The following is an 8,590-nucleotide window of genomic DNA, read 5'->3' on the forward strand; positions in this document are numbered from 1 at the left end:
GTGGTTTGCTTTTGCTATTAGACATGGAAAGGCTGTGCCTTTGCAGTCTAAGATGCCGTTTGGAAAAACCTCCTCCCGGGCTTGCCAGGAAATTCGGGCTTAACTGCATCAATTCCATCTGAAATGGCAGTGGGAACGTGTTCAGGGCCATCAAGAGAGCTCTGCACTCTCATTGCACAGCTAATATTTCCCCACTGTAGCCGCCCCTTAAAGGTACTCATCTCTGCCTCCGGCACTGGCAGCAGAAGGCAGTTGGGTGACTCCAGAACACTGAGCTGGATTCAGGGGCAGAGTCTCTGGGTTTAACAAAAGCATTTCCCCATCCCAGGTTTCATTTCCTTTTCCCTGGAGTTCCCCAAAGCCAAAATTAGATCAAAGTGGACCAAGTCGCTTTATTGCCAGATGAAGATACGACATCCTGCTTCATATTAAAAGAAGGCTGTCTGTCTCTGGCTCCTCTTCCTTCTCACATATTCTTGTTTAAATTGAAGAAATCGAGGGACTTCCCTGGTGGCGCAGTGGTTAAGAATCCACCTGCCGAGGCAGGGGACATGGGTTCGAGCCCTGACCCGGGAAGATCCCACACACCGCGGAGCAACTAAGCCCGTGCGCCACAACTACTGAAGCCTGCACTCTAGAGTCTGTGAGCCACAACTACTGAAGCCCACATGCCACAACTACTGAAGCCCCTGCGCCTAGAGCCCATGCTCCGCAACAAGAGAAGCCACCGAAGTGAGAAGACGGTGCACTGCAACAGAGTAGCCCCTGCTCCCCGCAGCTAGAGAAGGCCCGTTGCACAGCAACGAAGACCCAACACAGCCAAAAGTAAATAAATAAATTTATATATAAAAAAAGATGAATCAGGTTTTTAAAAACATAAATGAAAAATAAATAAAATTAAAGAATTGGAAAGCATCAAACCAAACAACCTCCCTCAAGTAGATCAGGATGGAGAGAACTATCATTTCCTTTAGGATACTGGCTACATTTTTAAGAATTCAGCCAAAGAGAAAATGAACATTCCTAACCTCTTAGTGACAATAAAGAGAACTCATATAGCTTTGCCATTAAAAATTGCTTCTAGGGCTTCCCTGGTGGTGCAGCGGTTGAGAGTCCGCCTGCCGATGCAGGGGACACGGGTTCGTGCCCCGGTCAGGGAAGATCCCACGTGCCGCGGAGTGGTTGGGCCCGTGAGCCATGACTGCTGAGCCTGCGCGTCCGGAGCCTGTGCTCCGCAACGGGAGAGGCCACAACAGTGAGAGGCCCACGTACCGCAAAAAAAAAAAAATTGCTTCTATTTCCATATCATTTTATTTAATATTACTCACTCACTCACATAACAAAAAGTCACTGCCCTCCTCCATGAGGACTGAAGACACCCTGGGACTTAAAAAGCAGTGAGTGACCAGCATGTGATGTGCAGAGGACAAGGGTGGCAGTGTAAGAAGCCGAAGCTGGGGAAGCCAGGCCTGGTGCTGAGGCGACAGAGCAGCTGGAGAGAGGAAGGTGGCGAGAGGGCTGCTTACAGCTGCTCTCCTCACTCAGCAAAGGGGCCTGGGAACCAAAAGCCAACTCTCGATGCAAGATTCATCACTCCTGCCACTGTCAGAGCAGCTGCTTCTAGACCTCACACTTATACGTAAAAGGACTTGGTGTGGAGGATGGCGTGAGAGAGTGATTCAGTAAAATAAAAGCTCTTCAGTTCACGAATGCAGGGGCCTCGGGAGCCATGCTTCTTCTGAGCAGGCAGCTCCCACCTAGCGGGGTGTAAGGAGCTCTGCCGTCCCCATTTCATAAGTCTACCCTTAGGTGTCCAGGATTTCCCCACTGGAGGATTTTTTGAGTTCTGTGATGAGCACTCTTGGGCAGATATCCCTGAGGAAGGTAGCACATCAAGCGGTTATCTGCATCAATTCTTACCGAGGACTTTTGAACAGACCTGGGGCAGGAGACTGGGGAAGGACAGCTCTTAGGTATCCTTGGACAAGCAAGTGGATGGGATATTGCTGTGGCTCCGTCATCAGGGAAGCCTGGAAAATATTTGACAGGGAGACCACAAGGCAAGAAACGTCTCTGAAATCTAGGTCACCTCATTCACGAGTTTTCTAAGAGCTGTTTCTGGCTGATCCCACCACTTGGACCATATGGATAAGTAACTCCAAGGCAACCTCTTCTGACTTTCAACTGTATTGAGAATTTCCATTGGTGTTTTCCACCCTTTCATTTATTCTAGTGGTTCTCAATCCTGTCTGCATAATAAAATAAAACAGGGAGCTTCTAAATATATCAGTGCCTGGATCCCATCCGAGACCAACTGATTCAGAATCGCTAGTGGGGCCTGGGCACTAAGAGTTTTTGAAAAGTCTCTGAGATGATTCTAATGTGCAGTCAGAGTTAGGAATCACTGACCCATCCTTTCCTTGACTCAGTAGGAATGAATAACAATAATATCTCTCATTTGTTGAGCACTTACCATACGTCAGCCAAGTACTTCTTTGCTTTAGCTCACTGACTTCTCTCAGTAAACCTATTGTTCTCGTCTTATAGATGAGGAAACAGAGGCTCAGAGAAGTAAAATAACTTGCCTGGTATTGCACCACTGGAAAGGGGTTATTAGGATATGACTCCATCTGTCTTCCTCCCTTCTACAGCAAAGCAGAGGACCAATGTCAGGCTGACTGCAGAGAGAAGGCCAGCTCCATAGTGGCCAGGACAAGAATCTGGAGTCCGAGTGTTATGTGTGGAATTGTAGCACCCAAAAAGGCATCGAGGTCCTAACCACCAGTACCTATGAGTATGACTTTATTTGGAAATAGTCTTTTCAGACAATCAAGTTAAGATGAGGTCATTAGGGTAGACCCTACCCAGATATGACTCTGTCCTTATAAAGGGGAAAAAACTAGACATAGAAACAGACACGGACACAGGGAGAACACCATGTAAAGATGAAAGCAGAGATGGAGTGATGCACTTAAAACTCAAGGAACGCCAAAGATTGCCAGCCAACCACCAGAAGCTAGAAGAAGGGCCTGGACAAGATTCTCCCACACAGCCCTCAGAAGGAACCAACCCAGCTGACACCTCCATCTCAGACTTCTAGCCTCAAGAAGTATGAGACGATAAATTCCTTTGTTTAAGCCACCCAATTTGTGGTAGTTTGTTGCGGCAGCCCCAGCAAACTAATACAGAAAGCATGTAAGGAAGCCTTAAAAAACTCCAGACCTCATCATCTTACAGACAGGGAGATGGCAGTCTAAAAAGATTTAGCGAATTGCTCAAGTTCATGGACAGAGAATAGCAAACCTGGCCCAGAGAAGAGTCCCCAGCCCCTTAGTTTGTGTTCTCTGGCATCTTCCCATGAAATGCATTTTAAACCTTGGCTTAGCACTAAATCTTACTTGGGGTTATCATTTCATAATGCTCTGGCAATGTCCCTTGCTCAAAGATGTGAATAAGCTCTGTGGAGACCTAAATGGGAAGGAAACCCAAAAAAGAGAGGATATACGTATATGTATAGCTGATTCACTTTGCTGTACAGCAGAAATGAACACAACATTGTAAAGCAACTATACTCCGATAAAACTTAATTAAAAAAAAGATTCTCCCTTGAACTTTTGAAAAAAAAAGATGTGAATCAGAGTTGGGCATAATTTCTTTTCTTTTTTTGGTAGGGGGGAAGGTGGGCATAATTTTTTAATTGTAGGCTGAGGGTTGAGAACATCTACACCCAGCAAACTCATGGAAGGTACCAGAGCCCCAGTTCTGCACAGCTGTCTCTGGCTATGAGACCCCACAGCAAATGACTGGGGACATCTGGCTGCTATGATGTACCGGGACTGCCACTGAATCTTGCTTGCTGGATTGGCTCCTAGGCTACAGCCAGGACGTTGGCACAGATACCACCATGAACCACAGAGGTGCAGACACTGCGAATACGTGTGAAAAGTCAGCTCCGTAGATCTGCCCTGCAAGCGAGAGGCAAATATTTGTTTAGCTTCACAGAGGAGGCTGTTATGTGATGTGTAGGTGCCCTGTGGCCTCCCCCAGGGCGCTCCACTGTGCCCTTGGTCAAAAGGAGATCAGCTCTGGTGTGGCAATGGACAGTCAAGAACTGTGTGCGACAGAACGTGTCTTTATATCAGTGCCAACTGAAAGGGTAGCTGAGGAAGGCATGTGTTTGCGTCATTTCCAGAAAGGAGCAGCTGGAGTGTGACCCACCTCTCTCCTACCCCTTCCCACGGAAAAATTCTCCCAACACTCAGCTCAGCGAATTCTGAGATTCTAAACTCAAGGCTTGATCCCTTTCATTGAAACTTAAAATGCAAATAAAATTAAAATACTTCCTGAGATGAGATAGTTTAGCTATACTGGTCATTTATATCTTGATGTTGAAGACCTTTTCAGCTTATTTTCAGAGAAGTTTTGTTTGAGAAGAATTTACAAAAAGGAATATAGTGTGTTCAGAAAGGGTCCATTGTCTCTCAATATTAGCTAGTGCTGGGACTTCCCTGGTGGTCCAGTGGTTGAGAATCCACCTTCCAATGCAGGGGACGCAGGTTTGATCCCTGGTCGGGGAACTAGGATCCCACATGCCACAGGGCAACTAAGCCTGTGTGCTCTAGAGTCCACACACCACAACTAGAGAGCCCTTGAGCTGCAACTACTGAGCCCACGCTCTCTGGAGCCTGCGCACCACAGTTAGAGAGAGGGCCACAGGCCACAAAGAGGACGCTGTGCACCGCAACAAAAGATCCTGCATGCTGCAACTAAGACCAGGTGCAGCCAAAATATATAGATAGATAGATACATACATACATAGATACATACATACATAGATACATACATACATAGATAGATATTCGCTGGCGCCATTTTAAGAAAAATAGGTTTGTGCTTTGCACTGACGTGAGGCAAAGTCAGGGGAGGAATTGGTCGGCTAATCAGGGTGTCATCACCTTGGTGAAATTACACATTTTAGGGTCTGACCCTCCTTAGGCAAGTGCAGGAGACCCATTGCCAGTGTCCCAGGAATGGATGTGTCTTGATGGCCAAAGGAAGGCTGTCAGAGACTGATGTTTTTTTGTTTTGTCTTCTTTTGTTTTTTGGCCACACTGCATGGCTTGCAGGATCTTAGTTCCCCAACCAGGGATTGAACCCTGGTCCTCAGCCGTGAAAGCACTGAGTCCTAACCACTGGACCGCCACCAGGGAATTCCCCAGAGACTAATGTTTAAAAATCAACATTGGGCTTCCCTGGTGGCGCAGTGGTTGAGAATCTGCCTGCCGATGCAGGGGACGCGGGTTCGTGCCCCGGTCCGGGAAGATCCCACCTGCCATGGAGCGGCTGGGCCCGTGAGCCATGGCCGCTGAGCCTGCGCGTCCAGAGCCTGTGCTCTGCAACGGGAGAGGCCACGATGGTGAGAGGCCTGCGTACAGCAAAAAAATAAAATAAAATAAATTTTTAAAATTAACAAAAATAAAAACCAGCATTCAAGCATTCTCACTTATAATGAAGAATATAACTCTCAAATGGACTATACATGTACATGTTTGCTGGGCAACAAATGTTCACTGTAGGAAATCTACAAAAGAAGCCAAATTCTAATCTGAGAGGTGTGTGATAAGCATGAAATCGTGTGTGTGTGTGTGTGTGTGTGTGTGTGTGTGTGTGAAATGAAATTTGTTATTTAATATTAATGGCTGGTATCATCATGCATTTGTGTCAGTAGTTAGGGTCCAAACAGAAAATCAGAAACCATGCCGGATACCTAAACAGAGAGAATTTAATACAAGGAATGGGTTAAACACAGAGATAGTAATGACAGGAAGCAACCATCTCTTAAGGCTGGGAGAACAAAGGGAAGAGGGTGATGGTACCAGAATTCAGAAGCTAGAGGAAAGGTCCCTGCAGAGCTGGAACTCAGATGTCTGAGGAGGAGTCACCGCCCAGCTAAAACTGGTACCTTTATCAGGGTACGATGAGGTTCATTCTGGGAATATAGAAAGATGCTGGACTGGAGCCAACTATAGCTACCAGGGTGAAGGGCCATTGCTCAGATGACACAAAAACAGCAAGCAAAAGGAGAGAGGAAATGTCTTCTGGGATACTCCTCCTTCCAGCACCTCCTACTGGTTGACAAAGGAGAAGAGTAACCTGCAGAGTCACAGTCCCAGCATCACAGGACAGATTATTTGAAACTGGGTTGGAGCCAAGAGACAGCTGCATGGCTCGAACAGAGGAGCTGCACCAGCCCCGTCTCTAAGAATGGTCCTGCTACAGGAGCAGAAGTCAAGTTACTGATGCAGCACTTGAGACCCATCACTCAGGCGGATCTGATTCTCCCTTTGTGAATTTTATTCAGACCATCTCATTTTTCCTAATAATTTCTTTCTGCAGGCAGAGACAATCAAAAGCTTTCTTATTTCCCCTGGAGGCTGCACCCAGAACACCTGGATTGGATTAGGGTGTTCATAAATGACCTTTGGACTCTTTCTCTTTCAGGGAATAGTAGACACTGACATAATGACCTCTTCCAGGACTGGTCAGCCCAAAGTCGTTTTCCTCATTCAGGAACTGGGGTTTCACTTCTGCCGATGGAGGCCAAATGAGCTTGATCCAGATGCTGAAGAAGCCTGAGGCAGAAGCAGCTGACACTCAGGAACTCCATTTCCCAGCAAGGGCCAAGCCATGCCATCCTCCTGGTAATTTGAGGCAAAGTACAGAGTCACATAATCAAGGTGAGACAAGTGTTGTTTTCTCAGAGATCTTGCTGGGCTAAAGCAAGATCCTAACAAATGGAATATACATATATATATACATACATATATATTCATATATACATATATATATACATACATATATATTCATATATACATATATATGTATACATACATATGGAGAGACAGAGAGAGATTTGGATGCATATACACATAAAGAGAGATTTACTTTAAGGAATTGCCTCATGCAACTGTGGAGGCTGACAAGTCTAAGACCTACAAGACATACCAGCAGTCTGGAAACTCTAGCAAGAGTCCATGCTGTAGTCTTGAGTCCAAAGGCAGTGTGGAGGCAGGATTCTTTCCTTCTTGCGGACCTCAGTCTTTTCTCTTAAGGCCTTCGGCTGATTGGATGAGGTCCGCCTGCATTATGGAGGGCAATCTGCTTTACTCAAAGTCTACGGATTTCAATGTTAGTCACATCTTTAAAAACACCCTCACAGCAACATCTAGACTGGTATTTGACCAAACAGCTGGGCACCAGAACCTAGCCAAGTTGACGTGTAAAGTTAAGCATCGTAGGTGTCATTGTAGAAAGTGAATAGATATCTCAGGAGAGCTGAGTACATTTGGTAACCACAAAGAATAATCCAATAATACTTGAGAGACTGGAAGAGAATTTCCCCATCCTGAAATATTCCAGGGAGGATTAGCGCTAGGGGACAGGCCTGTGGAGATCCCTCACTCTCCCTACCTTCAGTGTCTCTAAGCTCAGCCTTTCTTAGGCTTCCATAGATGTCCCTGCCCCCACCCAATCCTTCCTTCCGTTGCCCATCAGTCCTTATATGTTCCTCTCTCCTGGTCACTATCTCCTTGCCTGAAAAGCCTCTCTGATGCCAGAGTCCCTCTTCACAATGTTTTGTCAGGCTTATTCAGGTGACACCGCAATGGGTTCTCTTGCTGTTATAATAAATGTCTGAACACTCATTTCACACTTAGCATCATCTCCATGGCAGACACTGTTTTGTTTAGGGACTGACAACTATTCTCTTTCTTCCTTGTAACAAAATCTGGATTTTTTTCTTCTTTCTGAGGAAGCAAGTCTAAGCCACAGGGAGTAAATCAGGACTGGTGTCATCTTTTTGCCAGTAATTATCTGGGGTGTTGACTTTGACATAATCCAGTGGGAAAGGAATCTGCTAGGGTACTTAGGGGAAGGACTCAAGACTCTTCACTCTTAAAAAGGGACATGCAAGATGGAAATGTACATTTTCTGTCTCTTCCTCCACTTAATCTTATCGTGTTTACAGATGAAGTGGAACACTACTGACAACCCTGAGGACGGCAGAAGGGAAAGATATAAAGAATCTGCTCCTTGAGGGCATCCAGGAGCCATTGATTCTAATCTCCAAGCCACTCAACTGTCTTGCTCTGTGAGAGAATACATTATGTATTGTTATGCCTTTGATAAATGATACTGTCATTATTGTGTTACTACTTAATAATCTCTGCACATTTGCCTTTTTTCAACTAGATTGAAGATCCTTGAGGGAAATAATAATACCATGTTTATTATTGTATTTACAGCTTTCACATAGTAAACACCCCATAAAAGCCTTTAACTGATAGAATAAATAAATGGAAAATATAACCCAAATTAACAGATCACGTATGGGTTGATTAGTTAAAGCTCCCCTGAGCTCAAAGAAGAAGCCAAGGGATTTAGAGGCTGGAGAATTCTGCCCCCGTTTGTGTGTCCCTCAGTACTTCCTGAAGAGGCAGTGTACCCCCTCCTCACGTCAGTCCCTTTTTTCCTCACCAAAGCCTTTTATGACTTTTCACAGCAGAAATGGTGCCCTGTATTGCCATTTCAT

The sequence above is a fragment of the Lagenorhynchus albirostris genome, chromosome 3 (assembly GCF_949774975.1).
Source record: "Lagenorhynchus albirostris chromosome 3, mLagAlb1.1, whole genome shotgun sequence".
Classification (NCBI taxonomy): domain Eukaryota; kingdom Metazoa; phylum Chordata; class Mammalia; order Artiodactyla; family Delphinidae; genus Lagenorhynchus; species Lagenorhynchus albirostris.